This window comes from Chiloscyllium plagiosum, unplaced genomic scaffold (genome assembly GCF_037043375.1).
Source record: "Chiloscyllium plagiosum isolate Xiang-an unplaced genomic scaffold, Cpla_swu_hap1 HiC_scaffold_30, whole genome shotgun sequence".
Classification (NCBI taxonomy): Eukaryota; Metazoa; Chordata; class Chondrichthyes; order Orectolobiformes; family Hemiscylliidae; genus Chiloscyllium; species Chiloscyllium plagiosum.
Genome location: NW_028270168.1, coordinates 6,087,630 through 6,112,436, shown reverse-complemented (window position 1 = coordinate 6,112,436; position 24,807 = coordinate 6,087,630).

Sequence of the window (24,807 nt, the reverse complement as noted above, 5' to 3'; positions counted from 1 at the left end):
AGATTTTAATTAGCAAAGTAAAGAGTAAAGTTGTTGTAGTCCCAAGGGATCATAGGGCTGTTCTCTCTTTAGAGACAAAAATCTGGTGCTGATTTAACCTGACGGTCACCATGCCTCAGGCAAGGAAGGAGGTTGAGAAGGAAGGTGCTTCATGGTAACCTCAAACAGAGCAGGAATTGAACCCGTACTTTTAGCGTCCGTCCGCATCACAAAGCAGTAAGAGAATTAAGGGTAATGGGGAAATTGGAGTTCAAACATCATTTCATAGAATGGCACAGTATATACAATGGGCTGAATGGCCAACTCCTGCTGGTATGTCTTATGGTCATGTAGAACAGTGGGGCATAACTATTGGTGTGCTCTTCCCAATTTAGTGGTGACAATTCACGGAATAATTCATAATTCACCGGGACAAGTTGTAAAGCAGGGTATATTTAAGATGTACTTGTGGAAAGAAGGAAGACAACTCAACAGATCAGTATCAGGCATCAGTTCCTCTCATTAAAAAAGAGACTAGTTTCAAAGGATCATTGTTTCATTCAGTCCTATGGTCAGTATACAGAGCATATTGTTTACCTGTTATACTGTATCATTACTGAAAATGTGTTGCTGGAAAAGAGCAGCAGGTCAGGCAGCATCCAGGGAACAGGAGAATCAACGTTTCAGGCATAAGCCCTTCTTCAGGAATAAGGGCTTATGCCCGAAACGTCGATTCTCCTGTTCCCTGGATGCTGTCTGACCTGCTGCGCTTTTCCAGCAACACATTTTCAGCTCTGATCTCCAGCATCTGCAGACCTCACTTTCTCCTCAATACTGTATCATTAGTTCACATCAGCAATTGCGAGTTTATCCTCAGCAACTACCATTTCGCTACATTTTATATTACCAAGTGCAACAAATCCTATCCACTCCATTCCACTAATTCTATTTCACTCAGATAACAAGTATCATTTAGGGTCGTCAATAAAGTGCCAAGAGATAATTTTTCAACATGCCTGCTGGAACATGTTTTTTATATTTCATCTGCAATTTATTAATGCAAAGCTGTCAAGTTTTTCAGAATTCTGGTGAGTTACCTGGCCCATCTCCAAAGCACAAGCCAACCCCAGTGGAATAATCCTTCCCAATGGAGGAAGCAAAAAGAAGTGGCTAGCTCGACAGAGTGATGGATTTTGGTGACAGCGTTTCATCAAATTCAGCACCTGGTTCAAAGAATTGAAAGTAAGAGATAGAATATAATGATCCTAATTTACATGCAGTGGTCAATTAATGGCAATCAGCATTTTTCACATTGTCAGCTGCCCACAAAGTGTTCACGGTCTTTAACACAATATGGTGACGAGGGGACCATAACAGTACCACACAATATCTGGGACCTGAGTAAACAGAGAAAGCAAGTGTGTGTCCCCACTTTGGAACCGATTCAACACCATTCTCAGATATTGGACCTCTCCACCAGATCCCGTGCCAACATGGTCATCTCAGGTGTACATGTCACCCTCCATAGTGGATGCCAAGGCACATGTTTTGCACCTGGGACACAGACAAAGGCATCTACTCAGCTCCAGACCATTCAGCTTCTGCATAAAGAGTTATATTTCTTTGCAACACCAGTTGAAAGCCATATTTGTTTGATCACATTGAGATCAATTTGATATCTTTAACAACAGAAGCCTTTCAACATAAACTGGTAAAATTGAGATCCTTGCTTTTACAAATCTGGCCCTACTGAAATCCCAAATGGTTATGAGCCAATTCAGCGCAGCAAGAGATATAAGAGCCATTTTCTTGGTGTCCAGAATTAGAAGTAATACTCTGGGTGATATAGAGCCAGCATTTTATAAATGTTCATCATAAATTCCTCAATTTTATTTGACAGTTCATCAAAATGGACTTGTCTGTCACTGCAGCAGTTCCTGGTTGCAGTCCACACATGTAAATATCATTCAGCTACAAAACAGGATTGGTGCCATTGTGTGTTTAAAAAAAACATAATCAGCATTTAGAACTTAAAGGTACCTTAACAGCACAGTGAAAAGTTACAGAATTCATCTTCCTGTTGCTGAGGAGCCTAGAGCAGCTCCATACAAAAATGTAACGCTTCAATGTGGTCTAAATCAGTCACTTCCTGACATTTTGCTGAAACACAGCACTCCATGTTCAGAAAAGTTGAATTCTACTTACTCTGCAACCACTGTAAATGCATCAATAAATCCTGCTAGTAATTTCAATCAGTTCAAAGCCTCACTTACTAACTCTAGGACTTAATCTCGCACTCTATAAATCAATAGCCCCGGGAGTCGGATTGGATCTTAAATCATGCTCTTTCACTAAGTTCCCTTGCACCCAAGCACTCTGACATTACAGAGCTGCATCTTTTTTGCAAAGTGACACAAAATAAATAACTTGAATGAATCAATAAAATAAATTGAAAATGCTCCGGTATGTTCGAAGTTCTAGCTCAGTCCCCTGATGCATGGAGTGATCTGTTGGCAACATTCCAACTTTCTGTTTAAAGATCTGAAGGAGAAGAGTCATTTTAGAGTTCGTCACTTAAAGAAAGCTCAGACTTAACATAATCCAAGGGGTTTTTTTTTTGTTGTAGGTTTGTAACACTTTTCAAAAGACCTGATACATCTCACTGACCATTCCTCCATGTGGCGAGCCAGGTCTCAATTGAGTTGTTGAATGAAGAGGTGCAGAGGGTGTTCAGACGGTTTGACAGGAAAGCGTTCACTTACTGGGAGGCGGTAATTTCTGTCTGTCAGCTGTCACAACTCACTGGAAACCAAGCCCCGGTATTCCCAGAGTCATCACAAACATGAAAAGATTTAGTCACGCTATCCAAAACCTTCAATCAACCTGGCCATACTTCAGGCTAATACCTTTCAACAGAAGCAGAAAATGTTAGTTCAGAGGAAGGGTCACTGGACCCGCAACACTAATGCTGATTTCTCTCCACAGATGCTGCCAGACCTGCTGAGTTTTTTTCCACCAATTTTTGTCTTTTTATTATTGACAAAAAAAGTTAGAGTTGGTTTCAATACATTGAAGGGTGGTGGCAGCATCATAATATCACTGCTTTAGAAATGCAAAACCCAGGGTAATGTTCTGAGGATAAAGGCTTGCACCTCACCATGGCAAATTGGACCAACAAGAACTTCTGGAATAAAGATCCAACCTGATGGTGACCACCTAAACCACTGTCAATTGTAACTAACTGCCATCTGGTTCATTAATGTACTTAAGGGAAGGAAATCTGCTATCCCTGCAGGGTCTGGCCAACATGTGACCTCAAACTTACTGCAATGCCATTGAGTCCTACATGTCCTCTTGGTAATTTGGGATGGGCAAAAATGTAGGCCTGGCCATACAGGGGACAACAGTTTCCTGCCCTGAAGGGAATTGGTGATCCAGTTCAAATGCTACTTTCTGCCATCAACAAGCTTCAAACCCACAGCCCCAGAACATTACCTGAATTTCTGGATGAATAGCCTTGCAATAATATCACTCGGACATCACCTCCCCAGTAAAACAAATGAGCCATGATCAAATGTAATGACAGAATAGGATCCAGGGGCTGAATGGCCTCTTTCCCTTTCTTTGTTACTACATCCTGCAGAATTAGAAACTATTCTGTTATTGCTGTAACTTTTATGAAAAATAATTTATCGATAATTACCGTTTGAGAAATAGTAAGGCTGCAACACAGGAATAATAAATATTTTCTGAGGATATTGTGTGCAATTCTGGTCTCCCTACCATAAGAAGGGTGTTGTGAAACTTGGAGAAAGTGAGGACTGCAGATGCTGGAGATCAGAGCTTAAAAATGTGTTGCTGGAAAAGCGCAGCAGGTCAGGCAGCATCGAAGGAGCAGGAGAATCGACATTTTGGGCATAAGCCCTTCTTCAGGAATCCTGAAGAAGGACTTATGTCCAAAACATCGATTCTCCTGCTCCTTTGATGCTGCTGACCTGCTGCGCTTTTCCAGCAACACATTTTTAAGCTATGTTGTGAAACTTGAAAGAGTTCAGAAAAGGTTTACAAGGATGTTGCCAGGGTTGGAGGATCTGAGCTACAGGCAGAGGCTGAACAGGCTGGGGCTGTTTTCCCTGGAGTATAGGAGGCTGAGGGGTGACCTTATAGAGGTTTATGAAATCATGAGCAGCATGGATCAGGTAAATAGAGGAGGTCTTTTCCCTGGGGTGGGGGAGTGTAGAACTAGAAGGTATAGGTTTTGGGTGAGAGGAGAAAGATTTAAAAGGGACTTAAGGGGCAACTTTTTCTTGCAGAGGGTGGTCATGTATGGAATGAGCTGCCAGAGGAAGTGGTGGAGGCTGGTACAATTGCAACAATTAAAAGGCATCTGGATGGGTATTTGAATAGTAAGGGTTTAGAGGGATATGGGCCAAGTGCTGGCAAATGGGACTGGATTAGTTTAGGATATCTGGTCGGCATGGACGAGTTGGACAGAAGGGTCTGTTTTTGCACTGCACATCTCTATGATTCTGTATATAAAGCAGTGATGGGATTTCACAACAATAGCTGGATTGTGATCACAATTAGCCTTCAGGCCCAAGGCTATCACATTGCTTCATTATACTCTTACACCTGTATCCTCGTGCACCAAATTGCCTTCCTAATGCTGCAAACAAAATAGGAAAATCAAAGAAACCAACAAAAAGTAGACTCAATTCTGAGGAAGGGTCACTGGACCTGAAACGTTAACTGTGATTTCTCTTCCTAGATGCTGTCAGACCTGCTGAGCTTTTCAGCATCTTTTGTTTTTGTTTCTGATTTACAGTATCTGCGGTTCTTTCAGTCTTTAAAAAGTAGTCCCAGTTGTTTCAAGAACTGCATTTCCGTAGAGTTGAATCTAAAATATGGACCAAGTCAACCACCTTTAAATAATACTGAAAAAGTACAAGCAATGAGGGGCTCTGTGGTTAGCACTGCTACCTCACAGCACCAGGGACCCAGGTTAGAAAAACCCTCGGGCAACTGTCTGTGTGCAGTTTCCATATTCGCCCCGAGTCTACCTCTGGATGCTCTGGTTTCCTCCACAATCCAAACATATGCAGGTTAGATGGTTTGGCCAAGCTAAAGGAAAGAAAAATGCCCTGTAGTGTGCAACTTAGGTGGGTTAGTCATGACTGAAAATTCCATGCAGGGCTACAGATCTGGGTGGAATGCTCTTCAGACGGCCAGTGCAGACTCAGTTAAATGACCTTTTTCTGCACTGTAGAGATTCTATGATTACAGAAAAATCATGAATATATGCAAGTCCACAAGCAACAGTGACCACACAACATTGATTGCAAAGAGGATCAAGTTTTATGGGGAGAATAGGGTTGAGAAGCTTATCAGCCATAGTGGAATGGCAGGTGACAGAAAACTGTAGATGCTGGAATCCAAAGTTGACAGGCAGGAGGCTGGAAGAACACAACAAGCCAGGCAGCATTAGGAGGTGCAAAAATCGATGTTTCAGGGTGTGACCCTTCTTCAGGACTGGGGGTGGAAAAGATGCAAAACCTGCCGGTGCACCACTCCCCTCACCTCCATCCAGGGCCCCAAACAGTCCTTCCAGTGAGACAGAGGTTCCCCCGCCTCTCTTCCAACCTAGTTTACTGCATCAGGTGCTCCCGATGTAGTCTTCTCTACATCAGGGAGACCGAACGTAAACTTGGAGACCAGTTCACCGAGTATCTCAGCCAGGCCCTCAAGGACTGACCTGACCTCCCAGTCACCGCCCATTTCAATTCCTCCCAACCACTCCCTTTCGGACATGATCATCCTTGGTCTCCTCCATTGCCAAAACAAACCACAGCTCCTTTTGGAGGAACAACACATTATCTTCTGCCTGGGTAACCAACAACCCGGAGGACTCAACATTGAGTTTTCCAATTTCAATAACCTCCTTTCCCATCCCCCGACTCCCTTCCCAACCCTTACCCCTCCCTTCCACTCCTCCCAGCCACCAACCGGATTCATTCCTCTGATTGACCAACCAAGTCGTACCCTCTGCCTGACTCCACTTCTCACCACTTCACCACCCTGCCCCTGACACCCCCTTTATCTGCAGCTCCCCTTACACCCACCCCACCCCCATGTCCTGGAGCAGGATTACACCTGAAACATCGACTTGTCTACATCCTGATGTTGCCTGGCATACTGTGCTCTCCCAGCCTCCTGCCTTCCTACTATGATTGAATGATGGAGCAGACTTCATGGGCTGAATGGCCTAATTTTCTGCTCCTATGTCTTATGGTCCTGCGATCTTATGACAATTCCACAGAAATATATATTAAAGCGCCTTACCTGGAAGATAGCATTTCTAACTCAGCTTTTCCGCTGATTTTATGAAATATGTAAGGCTGCTTTTGCAGTTATGATGTTGGATCTCATTTTATAGAACACACTCATAATGTTTCCATTGTACCTCATCAATGGGCAAGAATGTGCTGAAATAATGACAACATCTTACTGACACACGGTGTTACTTTGGTGTGAGCGAGCCAATAGATTGAGGGGTTTAAAGCATGTGCACCAAGCTGGTAATCGATTTACATTGCTTCCACAAATTACAAATCCCTCAATGTTTTTAAATACACACTGCATTTGAACTTTAATTGCCTGTGAAATGCATCATTAGTGTTAATTAAAAACAAAATTAAAAGCACAGCTTACATTTTGACAATTTGATAGAGGGTCCAGAAGAGATTTACGAGGATATTGCCGGGTCTGGAAGGTTTGAGTTATAAAAAAAAAGCTGGATAGGCTGGGACTTTTTTCACTGGAGCGTAGGAGGTTGAGAGTCATGATAGAAGTTCATAAAATAATGCGGTATAGATAGAATTGATGGTAGTTGTTTCTTCCCTAAGATGGGGAACTGCAAGACTAGGGGACACATTTTTAAGGTGAGAGGAGGGATACTTTAAAAAGACATGAGGAAAATTCTTTACACAGAGGGTGGTTTGTGTGTGGAATGAACTTCCTGAGGAAGTGGTGGATGTGAGTAAAATTACAACACTTAAAAGACATTTGGATAAGGAAATGAATAGGAAAGGTTTGGAGGGATATGGGCCAGGAGCAGGCAGGTGGGACTTGTTTAGCTTGGGATTATGTTCAGCATGGACTGGTTGATCTGAAGGGTCTGTTTCTGTGCTGTCTGATTCCATGACTCGATGACAATGACCTCTATGAATAGGAACAATCAGAAGTACTCGATCTCATTACTGTATACAGTGAATTGTTGCCAGAGATATTAAAATGTTCAGTTCGGAGGAGGCTCACAGGGCTCGAAATGTTACATCTACTTTCTTTCCATAGAGATTGCCAGACCTGCTGGGTTTCTCCAGCAATTTCTCTGCTTCTTTAAAAATGTTTATGTTTTCTAATTGTGATGATGCAGTCACTTTAAGAAGTGATTTTGCTGTGGGTATTTTTGAAGAGAGGTTGTAAGGCAGAGGCACCAAGCTGTCTCTAAGAAAGTCAACAAGCTGTGCATCTTTTTAAAGTTGGAACAATGGGAAGCAGCTGCAATGTGGCCAGCTCTCACCAACCAGGATTTCTCGCTCTGTTTTGAGTTTTTAAGTTTAGTTTTGGGGTCTCAAAAAACTTGGAAGCTTCAATAAATGTCTCCTGGCTGCTACCATCTCTGAATTTTCACTTAATGTTTTGTCCTCCTGGATTGGAGAACTGCATGTGAGAACCTATGTCTGAATTTGCCTTTTTGCCAAGGGGTGTGTTTATGGGATGTTACTATTTTGGAACAGTTAATGAGTAATTGATACTGTACCTATTATTCAGTTAAGTTTTCCAATAGTTAAGTTATTCTAAATTCCTCTTTCTTTTGTTTGTATTTTAATACAGTGTTTAAATAAATTGTGTTTTGCTTAACATCGAGTATTTTGACCAGTCACGTTACATTGGGAACACAGCACTTCACATTTACCTTTAAAATAAGAAAATGTTAGCGTCTAGGCTACCTTCTTAAAATATATTGAGGGGGTCTGGTATGGTCCATAACATATTCAATTTCCGTCTCTTTATTTTCTTTCGGGAGCTGATTTGATTCTAATTCATTTTCTTTCTCTGCCATTCCAGTTTCTATCTCAATCCTTAAATCATGTTGATAAAGAAACTACACTGTTGGTTCCACTATTGAACAAAGATTCAAAGCCTTCTTGCCCTCACCATCTAATTGTTAGCCCCTACCTCCAGAAAGTCACATAAAAAGATAAATTGAATTGAAAAGTGTGAAGTTAAGTCTAACTAATGTCTATGAGATGGCTTAGTCTGCTAAGATCGAGGCCAGTCTCTTCTGTGGTATATAATTTTATCAATGTGTCTCTATGGAATAACCAAGGTCTTTTCCCTAGGCTGGGGGAGTCCCAAAATAGAGGGCATAGGTTTAAGGTGAGAGGTGAAAAATTTAAAAGGGAGCAAAAGGACATCTTTTTCATGCAGAGGGTGGTGCATGTTTGGAATGAGCTGCCAGACAAAGTGATGGAGGCTGGTACAATTACAACATTTAAAAGGCACCTGGATGGGTATATGAATAGGAAGCGTTTAGAGGGATATGAGCCAAATGCTGGCAAATGGGAGTAGATTAATTTAGGATATTTCAGTGGCATGGACGAGTTGGGTCTGTTTCCGTGTTGTACAACTCTATGACTCTACTGTGAATTACTGATCAGCTAAATTGATGTAGCCTGCAAAACGTTAAATAATTTCTGAGATGTATTCTTTATTTAATATATTCTTTGAAGTATAATTTAAAAATGCTGTTAAAACAAAAGAGGCAAAGGTAAACTTCTTAAGCCCAAAAGTACATTAATCATTTCATTTCTTTGTGCAATTTAGTTGATTATTTATAATGATTAAACCATGTAATTTAAGGCTTGGCAAATGTTCTACTGTGATGTAGCAATTTGTAAGTTGCCTGCAACATCAAAGTGTTCTGTACTTGACCAGTGCAACCCCTTTTCATAGCTCCAGCACCATGGTTTCTACCCTGACCTGACAACAAAACCCATCAGACATTAATCTCCATATCCCTGAAAGGGGCATTTTTCCGACTCAGGTACTTGGATACAAAAAGCACAACAGTCCCCTACTTGACCAAGTCATCAACAAACAAGTAAAATTATTGTGCAATCCACACCACAAAACATACATGAGATTATTTTGGTAAAAGTGCAAAAATGGGCACTGGGTAAATTAAAATACCTGTTTGGAATACTTAGGCATAATGTTTAACATCTTTTTCCATTTGTTCATGGGACGCAAGTGTCACTGGCTGGGTCAGCATTACATACCCATCACTGATTGCCCAGCGGTAAGCCACATTCTTGAACTGCTGCTACCTATTTGGTGTGAAAATGCCCACATAGTGCTGGGAGGGAAGGGATTCCAGGATATTGACCCAGTGACACTGAAGGTACAGCAATACCTTTTCAAGTCAGGATGGTGAGTGGGTTGGACACGAATCTGTAGTTGATGGTGTTCTCATGCATCTACTGCCCTTTTAGATTATGGTGGTCTTTGGCTTTGATTAGATTCACTACCGTATGGAAACAGATCCAACTAGTCCACACCGACCCTCTGAAGAGTAATCCACCCAGATACATTCCCCTACTCTATATTTACCCCTGACATAATGGGCAATTTAACATGGCCAATTCCCCTGGCCTGCACATCTTTGGATTGTGGGAGGAAACCCATGCAGACACAGGGAGAATGTGCAAACTCCACACAGTCGCCTGAAGTGGGAATCGAGCCGAGACCCCTGGTGCTGTCAGGCAGCAGTGATAACCACTGAGCTACCATGCCACCCCAGTGTTTAGAAGGCACTGATTAAGGAGACTTGATGAATTTCTGCAGTGTATGTTGCAGATAGTACTCACTGCTGCTACTGCGCATTGCTGGTGAAGGGAGTGAATATTTGTGGATGAGGTAGTAATCCAGCAGGCTGCTTTGTCCTGAATGTAGTCAATGCTTGTGAGTATTGTTGGAGCTGCACCCATCCGAGCAAGTAGGGAATATTCCATCACACTCCTGACTTATGTCTTGTAGATGGTGAACAGGCTTTGGGGACTCAGGAGATGAGTTACTCATTGGATGATTCCTAGCCTCTAGCCTGCTCTTGTATTTATATGACTAGTCTGGTTCAGGTTCTGGTCAATAGTAACCCATAGCTTGTTGATAATCAGGAATTCAGTGATGGTCATATTGTTGAATGTCAAGAAGTAATGGTAATATTCACTCTTGTTAAAGATAGTTAATGTCTAACACTTGCATAACATGAACGTTAGTTGTCACTAGTTAGTCCAAATCTGGATTTTGTCCAGGTCTTGTTGCATTTGAATATGACTGCTTCAGTATCTGAGAAATTGTGAATGGTGCTGAACATTGTACAATTATCAATGAGCAGCCCAATTCTGACCTTATGATGGCAGGAAGGTCATTGATGAAGCAGCTGAAGATGGTTGAGCCTAAGACACTACTCTGAGGAACTCCTGTAGAGATGTTCTAGAACATAGAACATAGAACATTACAGCGCAGTACAGGCCCTTCAGCCCTCAATGTTGCACCACCCTGTCATACTAATCTGAAGCCCATCCCACCTACACTATTCCATGTACGTCCATATGCCTGTCCAATGACGACTTAAATGCACTTAAACTTGGCGAATCTACTACCGTTGCAGGCAAAGCATTCCATACCCTTACTACTCTCTGAGTAAAGAAACTACCTCTGACATCTGTCTTATACCTATCTCCACTCACTTTAAAGTTGTGGCCCCTCGTTTTTGCCATCCCCATACTTGGAAAAAGACTCTCCCTGTCCAGGCGAAAGTGATGACTGCAGATGCTGGAGATCAGAGCTGAAAAATGTGTTGCTGGAAAAGCGCAGCAGGTCAGGCAGCATCCAAGGAGCAGGATAATCGACGTTTCGGGCATGATTCCTGAAGAAGGGTTTATGCCCGAAACATCGATTCTCCTGCTCCTTGGATGTTGCCTGACCTGCTGTGCTTTTCCAGCAACACATTTTTCAGCTCTCCCTGTCCACCCTATCTAACCCTCTGATTATCTTGTATGTCTCTATTAAGTCACCTCTCAACCTTCTTCTCTCTAATGAGAACAGCCTCAAGGCCCTCAGCCTTTCCTCATAAGACATTCCTTCCATACCAGGCAACATCCTAGTAAATCTCCTCTGCACCCTTTCCAAAGCTTCCACATCCTTCTTATAATGTGGTGACCAGAACTATAGACAATACTCCAAGTGTGGCCGTACCAGAGTTTTGTACAGCTGCAGCATAACCTCCTGGTTCCAGAACTCAGTCCCTCTATTAATAAAGGCCAAAACACTGTTTGCCTTCTTAACAACCCTGTCAATCTGGGTGGCAACTTTCAGGGATCTGTGTACATGGACACCGAGATCTCTCTGCTCATCTGCACTCCCAAGAATTAGCCCAGTACTTTGCATTCCGATTACTCTGCCCAAAGTGTATCACCTCACATTTGTCCACATTAAACTCCATTTGCCACCTCTCAGCCCAGCTCCGCATCCTATCTATGTCTCTCTGCAACCTACTACATCCTTCATCACTATCCACAACTCCACCGACCTTAGTGTCGTCCGCAAATTTACTAACCCACCCTTCTAAGCCCTCATCCAGGTCATTTATAAAAATGATGAACAGCAGTGGACCCAACACTGACCCTCGCAGTACGCCGCTAGTAACTGGACACCAAGATGAACATGTTCAATCAATTACAACCCTCTATTTTCTTTCAGCAAGCCAATTACTGATCCAAACTGCTATGTCTCCCACAATCCCATTCCTCCGCATTTAGTATAAAAGCCTACAATGGGGAACCTTATCGTACGCCTTGCTGAAATCCATATACACCACATCAACCTGTTTTCTCTCATCTACCTGTTTGGTCACTTTGTCAAACAACTCAATAAGATTCGTTAGGCACGACCTACCCTTCACAAAACCGTGCTGACTGTCCTTGATCAGATTATTCTTTTCTAGATGGTTATAAATTCTATCTCTTATAACCTTTTCCAACAATTTACCAACAACTGAAGTGAGACTCACTGGTCTGTAATTACCAGGGTTGTCTCTACTACCCTTTTTGAACAAGGGAACCACATTTGCTATCCTCCAGTCCTCAGGCACTGTTCCTGTAGACAATGATGATTTGAAGATCAATACCAAAGACTCGGCAATCTCTTCCCTTGCATCCCAGAGGATCCTAGGATAGATCCCATCTGGCCCAGGGGACTTGTCTATTTTCACACTCTGCAGTATTTCTAATACCTCTTCCTTGTGAACCTCAATCTCTTCTAGTCTAGATGCAAGTATCTCTGTATCTTCCTCGCCAACATTTTCATTTTCTATAGTGAACACTGTCGAAAAATATTTATTTAGTGCTTCCCCTATCTCCTCTGACTCCACACACAACTTCCCACTATTATCCTTGATTGGCCCTAATTTAACTCTCGTCATTCTTTTATTCCTGACATACCTATGGACCTTAGGGTTAACCCTGATCCTATCCGCCAACAACTTCTATGCCTCCTCCTGGCTCTTCTGAGCTCTCTTTTTAGGTCTTTCCTGACTTCCTTGTAACCCTGAAGCGCCCTAACTGAGTTTTTACATTTTGTCCTAACATATGCCTTCTTCTTCTTCTTGACCAGGGATTCCACTTCCTTAGTAAACCACAGCTCACGCGTTCTATATCTTCCTCCCTGCCTGACAGGTACATACTTATCTAGGACACACAGGAGCTTTTCCTTGAATAAGCTCCACATTTTTAATGTGCTCATCCCCTGCAGTTTCCTTCCCCATTCTACGCTTCCTAAATCTTTCCTAATAGCATCGTAAATTCCCTTCCCCCAGATGTAACTCTTGCTCGGTGGAGTACACCTATCCCTTGCCATCACTAAAGTAAACCTGACAGAATTGTGATCGCTGTCTCCAAAGTGCTCACCTACTTCCAAATCTAACACCTGGCCAGGCTCGTTACCCAGTACCAAATCTAAAGTGGCTTCACCCCTTGTTGGCCTGTCTACATACTGTGTCAGGAAGCCCTCCTGCACACACTGGACAAAAACTGACCCATCTATAGTACTCGTAGTGATCCCAGTCAATATTTGAATAGTTGAAGTCCCCCATGACAACTACCCTGTCTCTCTCACTCCTATCAAGAATAATCTTTGCTATCCTTTCCTCTACATCTCTGGGACTATTCGGAGGCCTATAGAAAACTCCCAGCATGGTGACTTCTCCTTTCCTGTTTCTAACCTCAGCCCATACTGCCTCAGTTAACGAGTCCCCAAAATTCCTTTCGACAACTACAATATTGTCCCTGATCAACAATGCCACACCTCCCCCTCTTTTACCATCTTCTCTGTTCTTACTGAAACATCTGAATCCCGGAACCTGCAACAGCCATTCCTGTCCCTGCTCTATCCATGTCTCCATAATGGTCACAACATCGAAGTCCCAGGTACCAACCCACGCTGCCAGTTCACCCACTTTATTTTGGATGCTCATCGCGTTGAAGTACACACACTTCAATCCAGGTTCTCGCTTGCCAGTGTCAGGTACTTGATTTTGGAACTCCCTACTCTCATCCTCTTCTGTACCTGTCCTACAATTTTGGTTCTCATGCCCCTCCTGTATTAGTTTAAATCCACCTTAATAGCTTTAGTGAATTTCCCACCCAGTATATTGGTACCCCTCTGGTTTAGATGAAGACCATCCTGCTTGTAGAGGTCCCACCTACCCCAGAAAGAGCCCCAATTATCCAAGAATCCAAAACCCTCCCTCCTGCACCATCCCTGTAGCCACGTGTCCAACTCCTCTCTCTCCCTATTCCTCGCCTCACTAGCACGTGGCACGGGCAGCAGACCAGAGACAACAACTCTGTTCGTCCTAGCTCTAAGCTTCCATTCTAATTCCCTGAACTTTTGCCTCAAGTCCCCATCTCTCTTCTGACCTATGTCGTTGGTGCCAATGTGGACCACGCCTTGGGGCTGCTCTCCCTCCCCCCGAAGGATCCCAAAAACATGATCAGAGACATCATGGACCCTGGCACCTGGGAGGCAACACATCAACCGTGAGTCTCTCTCGTCCCCACAGAACCTCCTATCTGTCCCCCTAACTATCAAGTCCCCAATGACTACTTCTCTGCTCCTCTTCCCCCTTCCCTGCTGAGCAGCAGGTACCCCACTGCTTTCCCCTGGTAAGTCATCCCCCCCAACAGTATCCAAAACGGTATACTTATTGTTGAGGGGAATGGCCACAGGGGATCCCTGCACTGCCTGCTGGTTCCCTTTCTGTCCCCTAACTGTCACCCGTCTGTCTTTTTTTTTATCTGGGGAGTGACTACCTCTCTGTAAGTCCTCTCAATAACCCCCTCTGCCTCCTGAATGATCCGAAGTTCATCCAACTCCAGCTCCAGTTCCCTAATGCGGTTTTCGAGGAGCTGGTGTTGGGAGGTGTTCTGGACGAAAATGACTGACCTCCAACAACCACAACCATCTTCCTATGTGCCAGGTATGACTCCAAATAGAGGAGAGTTTTCCCTCTGATTTTTTGTTGACTCTAGTTTTGTTGTGGCTCTGTGATGCTGCACTCGGTCAAATATGGCCTTGATGCCAGGCACACCCACTCTCACCTCACCCCTGGAATTCAGCTGAACCAAGCCTGTAATGAGGTCAAAGGTCTCCCGAAACCATAACTTGCATATGCAAACAAACACATTTAGCCTTCGTGCGTTGTTTCATTTTCTTGAAGCAGTTGTTCATTCACCTACTTCCACTGAAAGTGAGTCGTGCCCTGGTGGAGACAGGAGAGTTTATATAGGAGAATGAAAAAATAGTGACAAAACTAAACAATGCTTTCATTGAAGAAGATACACAAAATCTCCCAAATACTATAGAACCAAGAGACTTGAGAAAAACAAGGAAGAGAAAGAAATTAGTACTAATGAAGATGTAGTATGCAAACTTACACAATAAGTAATTAGATAAAGGTTGGTAAATTCCCTGGACCAAATGAGCTACATCCCAAAGTGTTGAAAAAAGTGGCCTGAATGATAACTTTTTTAATTCACTCATAGGATGTGAGTTTCATTGAATGGACCAGCATTTATTGCTTATCCCTAATTATCCTTGAGATGGTGATGGATGCATCGGTGTTTACTTTACAAAACTCTATCAATTCTGGAAAGGTTCCTGCAGATAGGGAAGTGATAAATGTAACCCCAGTGTTTCAGAAGGGAGGGAAAGAGAGAAAAAGCTGAAAGACAGACCAATTAGTTTGACATCAGTGATAGGGAGAGTCATAGAGTCCTACAGCATAGAAACAGACCCAATCAGTCTAACCAGTCCAAGTCAAATGTAATCCCAAACTAAACTAGTCCCACCTGCCTGCGACTTGCCCATATCCCTCCAAACCATTCCTATTCATGATTCGGAGATGCCGGTGTTGGACTGGGGTGTACAAAGTTAAAAATCACACAACACCAGGTTATAGTCCAACAGGTTTAATTGGAAGCACACTAGCTTTCGGAGCGACGCTCCTTCATCAAGTGATTGTGGAGGGCTCGATCGTAACACAGAATTTATAGCAAAAATTACAGTGTGATGTAACTGAAATTATACATTGAAACATTGATTGTCTGTTAAGCCTTTCATCTGTTAGAATACAGTGATAGTTTCATTTCTTTCATGTGTAAATCACAAAACCTTTTTTTTAAAGTTGCATTCTCGGGTTAGTTGTTAACAATGGTGATAGCTAGACAATGTACATGTTCTACATGTAGAAATCTGAGCTCAAAAACTGCATGAATTTATGTAAAACTCTGTTATCTCACTTTTTAGATTAGAATCAATCTAAACATCAGGTCATAGACAGAGAACACAGGAGGCTAACACCTCCAACATATTGTCTAGCTATCACCATTGTTAACAGCTAACCCGAGAATGCAACTTCAAAAAAAAGGTTTTGTGATTTACACATGAAAGAAGTGAAACTATCACTGTATTCTAACAGATGAAAGGCTTAACAGACAATCAATGTTTCAATGTATAATTTCAGTTACATCACACTGTAAATTTTTGCTATAAATTCTGTGTTACGATCGAGCCCTCCACTATCACCTGATGAAGGAGCGTCGCTCCGAAAGCTAGTGTGCTTCCTGTTGGACTATAACCTTTGGTGTTGTGTGATTTTTAACTTCCCTATTCATGTACTCATCCAAATGTCTTTTAAAAGCTGTATTTCTACCCACATCCACCATACCCTCGGGAGGTTCATTCCACACGTGAACCTTCTGTTTTTGTTAAATCTCCCTACTCTCACCGGAAAAGCATTAGAATCTGTTGTAAAGGATGTAATAACAGAACACTGAGAAAATAATATTCTGGTTGGGCAGAATCAGCATGGGTTTATGAGAAAGGGAAATCATGCTTGAGGAACTGGTTGCAGTTTTTTGAAACCAGTGGTGTTGGTGCATTTCAAAATTCAGAAGACTTTTGATAAGGTCTCACACAGGAGATCAGTAGACAACACTAGAGCTCATGAATTTGAGTGTAATATACTGTTGTGGTTTGAGAATTAGTTAACAGACAGAAAGCAGAGGGTTGGAATAAACAGGACATTCTCAGGCTGACAGCCGGTCACTTGCAGGGTAACACAATGTCAATGCTAGTTCACAATGTGACACAAGCTATAGGAGTTGGGTGGCACGGTTGCTCAATGGTTAGCTCTACTACCTCACAGCACTAGGGATGTGGGTTCAATTCCACCGTCGGGCAACTTTCTCCCCGTGTCTGCATGGGTTTCGTGTGGATGCTCCAAATCCACCCATAGTCCAAAGATGTGCAGGTTAGGTGGATTGACCATACTGATATTATTCAGCGATGAGCAGGCTAGGTTGATTAGCCATGTAAATATGGGGTTACAGGATATGGATAGAGAGGGTGTTCACAAGAGGCTGTCCCTTTAGCAAAAAGCATGCTATATTTATTAAACAAGAAATCCATGAATTATCATACATTGACAAAACAAATCTAAGAAAGATTTCATTACAAACATTAGAAAAGGGTTCAAATGTTATGGAGGGAAAAGGGTTTCTGCCTGCCAATAGCTATGTGATTGGTTCTCAGGCTGAACAGCTTTGGGCTGTGAGTAAGACAGGAAGGGGTTTCCAGACCTCCTACCAGGTCAGGGCCCTCTCCGTCTCTGCAGTAAGGCATCCTTTTTATCACAGCCAAATACTTACAAACACCCAAACCCCCTCACCGAAGGATTACTATTATCTCCATACTAACACTCAGATTTGGGCTGATGCAGCTGTACCCAGATTAATTTCATCAAATTTCTGTGCAGTTATTAGAATCTTTATCTCTTTTATCTGGAAACTCTCCCTAACACAATAAAAACAAACTGCAAACCAAACACTAAATGACTTCAAAGCAACTACATGAGTTCTCTAACTCCAGCATCCAACAGTCCTTCACTGTATAATGGTGCATCTCACTGGGGTAGCACACTGGATATCAACCCCTGCTATTCCCAGAGTTGTCACAAAAGTTAAATATCGGGCAGCACCTTGGCTCAGTGGTTAGCACTGCTGCCTCATAGCGCCAGGGACCCGGGTTCAATTCCAGCCTCAGGCGACTGTCTGTGTGGCGTTTGCACATTCTGCCCGTGTCTGCGTGGGTTTCCTCCGGGTGCTCTGGTTACATCCCACAGTCCAAAGATGTGCAGGTTAGGTGAATTGGCAATGCTAAATTGCCTGTAGTGATAGGGGAATGGGTCTGGGTGGGTTACTCTTCGGAGGATTGGTGTGGACTTGTTGGGCCGAAGGACCTGTTTCCACACCATAGGGAATCTAATCTAAAATGCACAATTGTCAATTCATGGCTCATCTTTACCAGACTTTCAGGCTAACAAAAAGCACAGATCGGGTTTGTTTGCATGAGGAACACAATGTGTGGTCCATCCTTACAACAGGTCTCTGATTTATTAATCAAAAGTCACAGCTTACAGCAATTGCTGGGGGAGAAATAAACTGGTTTTCTTCCGTTTGCAGTAGCTTATACTGCAGAGACAGAGAGAACCCTGAGCTGGGAGGAGGTCTGGAAACTCCTTCCTGTCTTAGTCACAGCCCCAAACTTTTCAGCCTGAGAACCAACCACTTAGCTGTTGGCAGGCAGAGCCCTTTTCTCTCCATAACTGGTCACTAGCCCATAGACCAACCAGTTATGAGTTGTTAATTAAAGTGCCACAATCCTTTGGCTCCAGCTCATCTACAATATACACTTCATTCTGATGGAATCAGCAGCTGTGTAAACTGTGCTTACAATGAGTGCCAGGTCATTTATTTTCAAAAATGCAATAATCCTCCAGCAATCCTTAGCTTTAAAATAGCTCTTGCTTTTATTTCAGTTCACAATTGAAAGTACAGAAAAATAAAAAAGCACATAAATTAGCATATACTGCTCATAGACTTACAATTTCTGATTCATTCTCAAATAGACTGATATTTTTAGTTCACTTCCTATGTTTTGGAGCAGTGTAAACACACGTCTCTCCTGACTATTCTCCCTGTCATAGTATCGCATTAACCTTTGAACAAAACACAATCTCTAATTTTCCTCCTATCTGGAGTACTCACTACTAATCTGCATCTTCAAGTTTCTTTCCAATCTGATAGGCTCCAGTGATCGTAACCTTTACTGCTTCACCAGTGACAGGTGACATCACTAACACATCAGGTAGATATGTTACCTTCTGGTGTAGTCTGGGCAATGGTCCACAATCCAAACAATTTTTTTTAACCTAAAATGAAAACTTTACAAATGGTATCAGGCAGAAGAAAGATCTCCGAATCTAAAATGGAATTTGAAGCTATCTTGGGCGAGTTTTGGGTCAATTTACCAGACAGGCCTTTCCAAAGCATCCTAAACATCATTTAACATTTCTGCTTTCTGCTCTGGTTTCCAATGACTATCTCCCATGGTTCACACCTACAGGTAATTCTTCTATAACACGATGGTTGTATTTACACAACCCCGTGTTATAGAAAAATCGTGCTTTAGAAACAGCGCTTAAAAATGTAATCTCATTACAGCCAACACACATTTTAAAAGCTCGCACTTTAGAAGTGTCCCCAATTCGTCAATCGCATTTCAGCAAATTTGTGTTAACGAAACACATGTTATAGCATACGTTGGAGAGTGGAACCTTGAAATATCATTCTGCTGTCATGTAGTTGTAATATGTGGGTTATTAATCATTAATTCCACTATCAGATTTAAATCCCGTGATTTTCATATGAAAGACACCATATTTAGCCAGGATGCTGGGCTTGCAAATGTCTGCAGGGATGACATAACTTCATAGAAATGCCACATTTCTAAAAAGAAATCTCAACATAGATTAATGGAGATATGCCCAATCAGTTCCCCTCCAGAGTTTCAGACTTGCTATTGTTTGAATTACCTGAGGAAAGGAAACTAAGGACTAATAGCAAAATCTACTTCAGCTGGGAAAAAGAACTGCCAGAGACAATGGAAATCTATCAAAACCCATTATACAAAAGGTTGTGAAAGATTCTCTATCTGTTTCAATGGATTTTGATAGCTTTGACAAAAGTAAATTAGGAAGCCTTCACTAAGAGCCAGCTATCAAATGATTGACTCTCCTTTGTGAAAATCTATGATTAGAAAGTTATCTATTTGTTATACAGAGGAGTAGCATCAAGAGGCCCTCAGGGTGCAATGTCAGAATCTGTCCCAGTATTTGTTTGGACCATAAGAAAAGGGAACAGGAGTAGGCTGTTTGGCCCGTCAGGTTTGCTCCATCATTCAATGGATCATGGCTGATCCACCTTCCTGCCCTTTTCCTTGATTCCCTAACTGATCAAGAATCTATCTGTCTCAGCCTTAAATATCCACAGGACTCTGCCCCCACAGCTCTCTGGGACCAGGAGTTCCAAAGACTCACAACTGTGTGAGCTTTTAAGCTTGGGCTCTATCTCCATTACAAATTGGAATTAATCACAGAGATAGAGAGTTTAAAAATAAATGTAATTCAAGTACGATGACACCCACTCTGTAAAGGGACTGATTACATTTTAAAGGAAATTGTCCACAGAAGAGCAATCAGCTTACATTGGGCAGAACACCATTAGTCTTCAGGACCACCAGGAAGGTCAGATCATTTACTTACTTCACTTAGAGGCTTTAACTGTGACACTCCTGTTCCCTGAGCTTGTGTGTAGGTTACAGTATTCAGGGTAGTTTTACCTTTTTAACAATTGCTACACCGAGGAACCTCGATTATCTGAAGGACATGGGCGGGGAATCTTTCATTCGATTATTCGAATTCTGAATAACCAAATGCTGGATAACATAGTTTAGCCAAGCATCAGGACTTTGTGATCTTGCCAGATAATCCAATATTCGGATAATCAAATGCCGGATAATCGAGGTTCCACTGTACTTTGCCTGAGTGAGTTTACATAAAATGTACCCATCAATTTTGGGTAATTCAGGATTCTGTCTGGTTTATAATGTCTTTGTATGACTTTACACATGGGCAAGTACCTATTGAATTGAGAAAAGTACATCATCAAAAGTTTTCAAACGCTGTCATAACCAACAATACAAAAAAAAGAGAAACATATTCATCTCTCCAGACTTCATCATAATGTATCAAACTGCTCAAAATAAATTTTAAGTCTGGACTGGCCCTGAGCCATTTTAACCAGGGATAGAGGTTTGATGGCAACTAAAAACTGTTTCACATTAAACATAAAATATTAAAGGGAGAAGGAATAATCAAACACTGCCCACACCATGGGACAGCTGGATTTTGGTATTGTGTTACAGTCAGAATATACATCAAAATATCCAACCATAAAATAAAAACTGTAATACATGATGTAATACTCTTGACAGCCAGTCCATGAGGGCAACATCTAAAACCAGTCTTTAGTTGGAATGGATTTCTTCACAGAGTGAACTATTGTATGTAGATATATATGGGATCCTTGATAACATTCAGCTGGAGTATTGCTGAGAAAAGACAGATTTGTCAAAACATTTCATCTTGCAATCATCAGGACAATTTGTGAGTAATTGCCAATGGAAAAAGGAACTTTTTTTGCAGTGTGAGGAAAGAGTAAAGATTGGTTAACTCGACAGAATAAGATGTAGGTCCCCTTCACATTGGTCATTCTTGCAAATTGTCCTCATGAAAACGAGGTCAGGCAATTTAAAAAAAAATTGTAAAAGGCAAGATACCTTGAAATTCCTGGAAGGTGAGACATTTTAGAGAAGTCTACAGCATTTAAAAAAGTCCCACAGAGTCACCTAACAATTCTAATCCCATTTTCCATCACTTGGCACAGCCTTGTATGTCTTGGCATTACATGCGCACAACTAGAAACTTCCTTAAACGTGAGGAGGTTTTCTGCCTTTCCCACCCTTCCAGATTCCCACCACCATCTGGGTGAAAATATTTTTCCTTACATGCCTATTAAACATTCTGCCCCTTCCCTCAAATCGATGCCCCGGTCATTGATCCCTCCACCCTGTCTTCCCTGTCTATACCCCTCAGAATGTTATACTTCTCAGTCACGCCCTCCCCCCCACCACCTCCCTCCCCACAACCTTAGTCTCCTCTACCCCAAGATAGACAACCAGTCTGCCCAATCGTACTGATAAAGCTTTTAAAATCACCAGGACAAGCCCACAAGTGCCAAATATAAACAACTTATACACAGAAGAACATAAGACCATAAGAGCAGAAGTCAGGCCATTCAGCCCATCTGGTCGGGTCTGCCATTCAATCATGACTGCTAAGTTTCTCAACCCCATTCTCCCACTTTCTCCCATAACATTTGATACCCTTGATATTCATGAACCTATCTCAGTACTCTATTTATTACTCAATGTACTCAATGACTTGGCCTCCACAGTCTTCTTTGGCAATGAATTCCATTGATTCACCACTCTCTGGCTAAAGTTTCTCCTTATCTCTATTCTAAAATGTCTTCCCTTTGCTCTAAGGCTGTGCCCTCAGGTCCTAGTCTCTCCTACGAATAGTAACAGCTTCCCAACATCCACTCTGTCAAGGCCTATCAGGTGCTGCCTCATTGACAAGTTGACTTTGATTGGCTAAGGAGTTGTCATGGAGAAAGTGATAGTTTCTCCAAGCTCCCAGGAGATAAATCAGGTAAAAGGCTTGAGTATATTAGATCAGATGAGATCAGTCACGATTGTATCAAATGATCGAGCAATTATGAGGGGCTCAATTGGCTACTCTTGCTCTGAGTTCTTGGCTCTTACATTCCTTTTTTTTTGCAGACAATGGGACCCTGAATCAATGTCGCTTCCATCAAGTGTATAACCCCCATGAAGTTTCCCATTACTTTTGCCATGAGTCCACCATATCCCCATTACCAGGAATGTTCAGCTTCCGACAGGTAGTGAGGACTGTAGATGCTGGAGAGTCAGAATAGATAAAGTGTGGCAATGGAAAAGCACAGTAGGTTAGACAGCGTCCGAGGAGCAAGAGAGTCAATGTTTCAGGAATAATCCTTCGTCAGAACTGTTGAACTTGAAACCGTTGCCAATTGTCCCATCTGGTTCACTCATGTCCTTTAGGGAAGGAAATCTGCCACCCTGACCTGGTCTGGCCTACATGTGACACCAGACCCACAGCAATGTGGTTGACTCTTAACTGCTCTCTGGGCAACTTGGGATGGACAATAAACGTTGGCCTGGCCAGCGACACCCTCATCCCATGAATGAATTTTTTAAAATAAGCTGCATGTGTAAATCTCCTAACTTGACTTTTACTTCACTTTTGCTTCTCCTTCTATACTAAGGACGCTCAGTGTGGGTTCTACCAGGATCACTCAGCTCCTGACCTCATTACAGCCTTGGTTCAAACATAGGCAAAGGAGCTGAATTCCAGAGGGGAGGTGAGAGTGACAGCCCTTGACAGCGAGGTTGCATTTGACCGAGTGTCGCATCAAGGAGCCCTAGCAACACTGCAATCAATGGGTATCAGGGGACAAAATTCATTGGTTGAGATCATACATGACACGTACAAAGATGGTGGTGGTTGTTGGAGGTCATTCATCTCAGTTCCAGGAATCCATACAGGAGCTCCTCAGGGTTTTAGACTTCAATCCTGTCAATCTACTAACACTGATTTGCTTCAGTTCCTCCCTCTCACTAAACCCCATACTCCCCGTCATTTTCGGCATGTTATTCATGCCCTCCTTTGTGAATTATGAACTTAATTCATCAGCCAATTCTTTGTTCCCCATTGTAAACTTCCCTGTTTCTGACAGTAATAAAATGTGAGGTTCAGGAAGACTGGAGAGTGGCTAATGTTGCTCCTTTGTTTAAGAAAGGTGGTAAAATGAAGCCTGGGAATGATAGACCTGTGAGTCTGACTTTGGTGATGGATAAATTGTTGGAGATGATACTGAGAGTAAGATTTATATGTATTTGGAGAGACAAAGTGTGATTTGGGATAGTCAGCATGGCTTTTTATGGGGGAGGTCATCTCACAAACTTGATTGAGTTCTTTTGAGGAAGTAGTCAGAAGATTGATGAAGACAGAACAAAAGACATTGTTTACCTGAAGAAGGGCATACGCCCGAAACATTGACTCTCCTGCTCCTCAGATGCTGCCTGACCTGTGCTTTTCCAGCGCCGCACTTTTCAACGTTCTTTACTTGGACTTTAGTAAAACCTTTGACAAGGTTCCATATGCTGGACTAATTCGTAAAGTTAGATCACATGGGATTCTAGATGAGCTTGCCAATCACATACAAAGTTGGCTTAACAGCAGGAGACAGAGAGTGGTAGTGCAGCGTTGGTTTTCAGACTGGAGGCCTGTGACCAGTGGTGTTCCATAGGGATTGGTGCTGGGACTGTTTTTATTTGTCATGTATATAAATGATTTAGATGAGAATATAGGAGGCATGGTCAGTAAGTTTGCAGATGACACCAAGATTGGTGATATAGTGGACAGTGAAGAAGGTTATCTAAGATTACAAGGAGATATTGATCAGTTGGGTCAATGGGCTAAGGAGTGGCAGATGGAGTTTAATTTGGATACATGCAAGGTATTGCATTTTGGTAAAACAAACAAAAGCAGAACTTCTACAATTAAAAGTAGGGCAGTGTTGGCTTGTGTTGTTGAACAGAGAGACTTAGGGGTGCAGGTACCCAATTTTTTGAAGTTTGTATCACATATAGACAAGGTGACTACAGCTCCTCCCACCCTGCCCCCTGTAAAAACGCCATCCCATATTCCCAATTCCTTCGTCTCCACCGCATCTGGTCCCAGGAGGACCAGTTCCTAAACTGTACAACCCAGATGGCCTCCTTCTTCAAGGACCGCAATTTCCCGCCAAAGGTAGTCGACGATGCCCTCCACCACATCTCTTCCACTTCCCGCTCCTCCGCCCTTGAGCCCCGCCCCTCCAACCGCCACCAGGACAGAACCCCACTGGTCCTCACCTACCACCCCACCAACCTCCATGAACTCAGATTTCTCCAGTTTCCTCATTTCCCCTCCCCCCACCTTGTCTCAGTCAAATCCCTCGAACTCAGCACTGCCTTCCTAACCTGCAATCTTCTTCCTGACCTCTCCACCCCCACCCCACTCTGGCCTATCACCCTCACCTTGACCTCCTTCCACCTATCGCAATTCCAACGTCCCTCTCCCAAGTCCCTCCTCCTTACCTT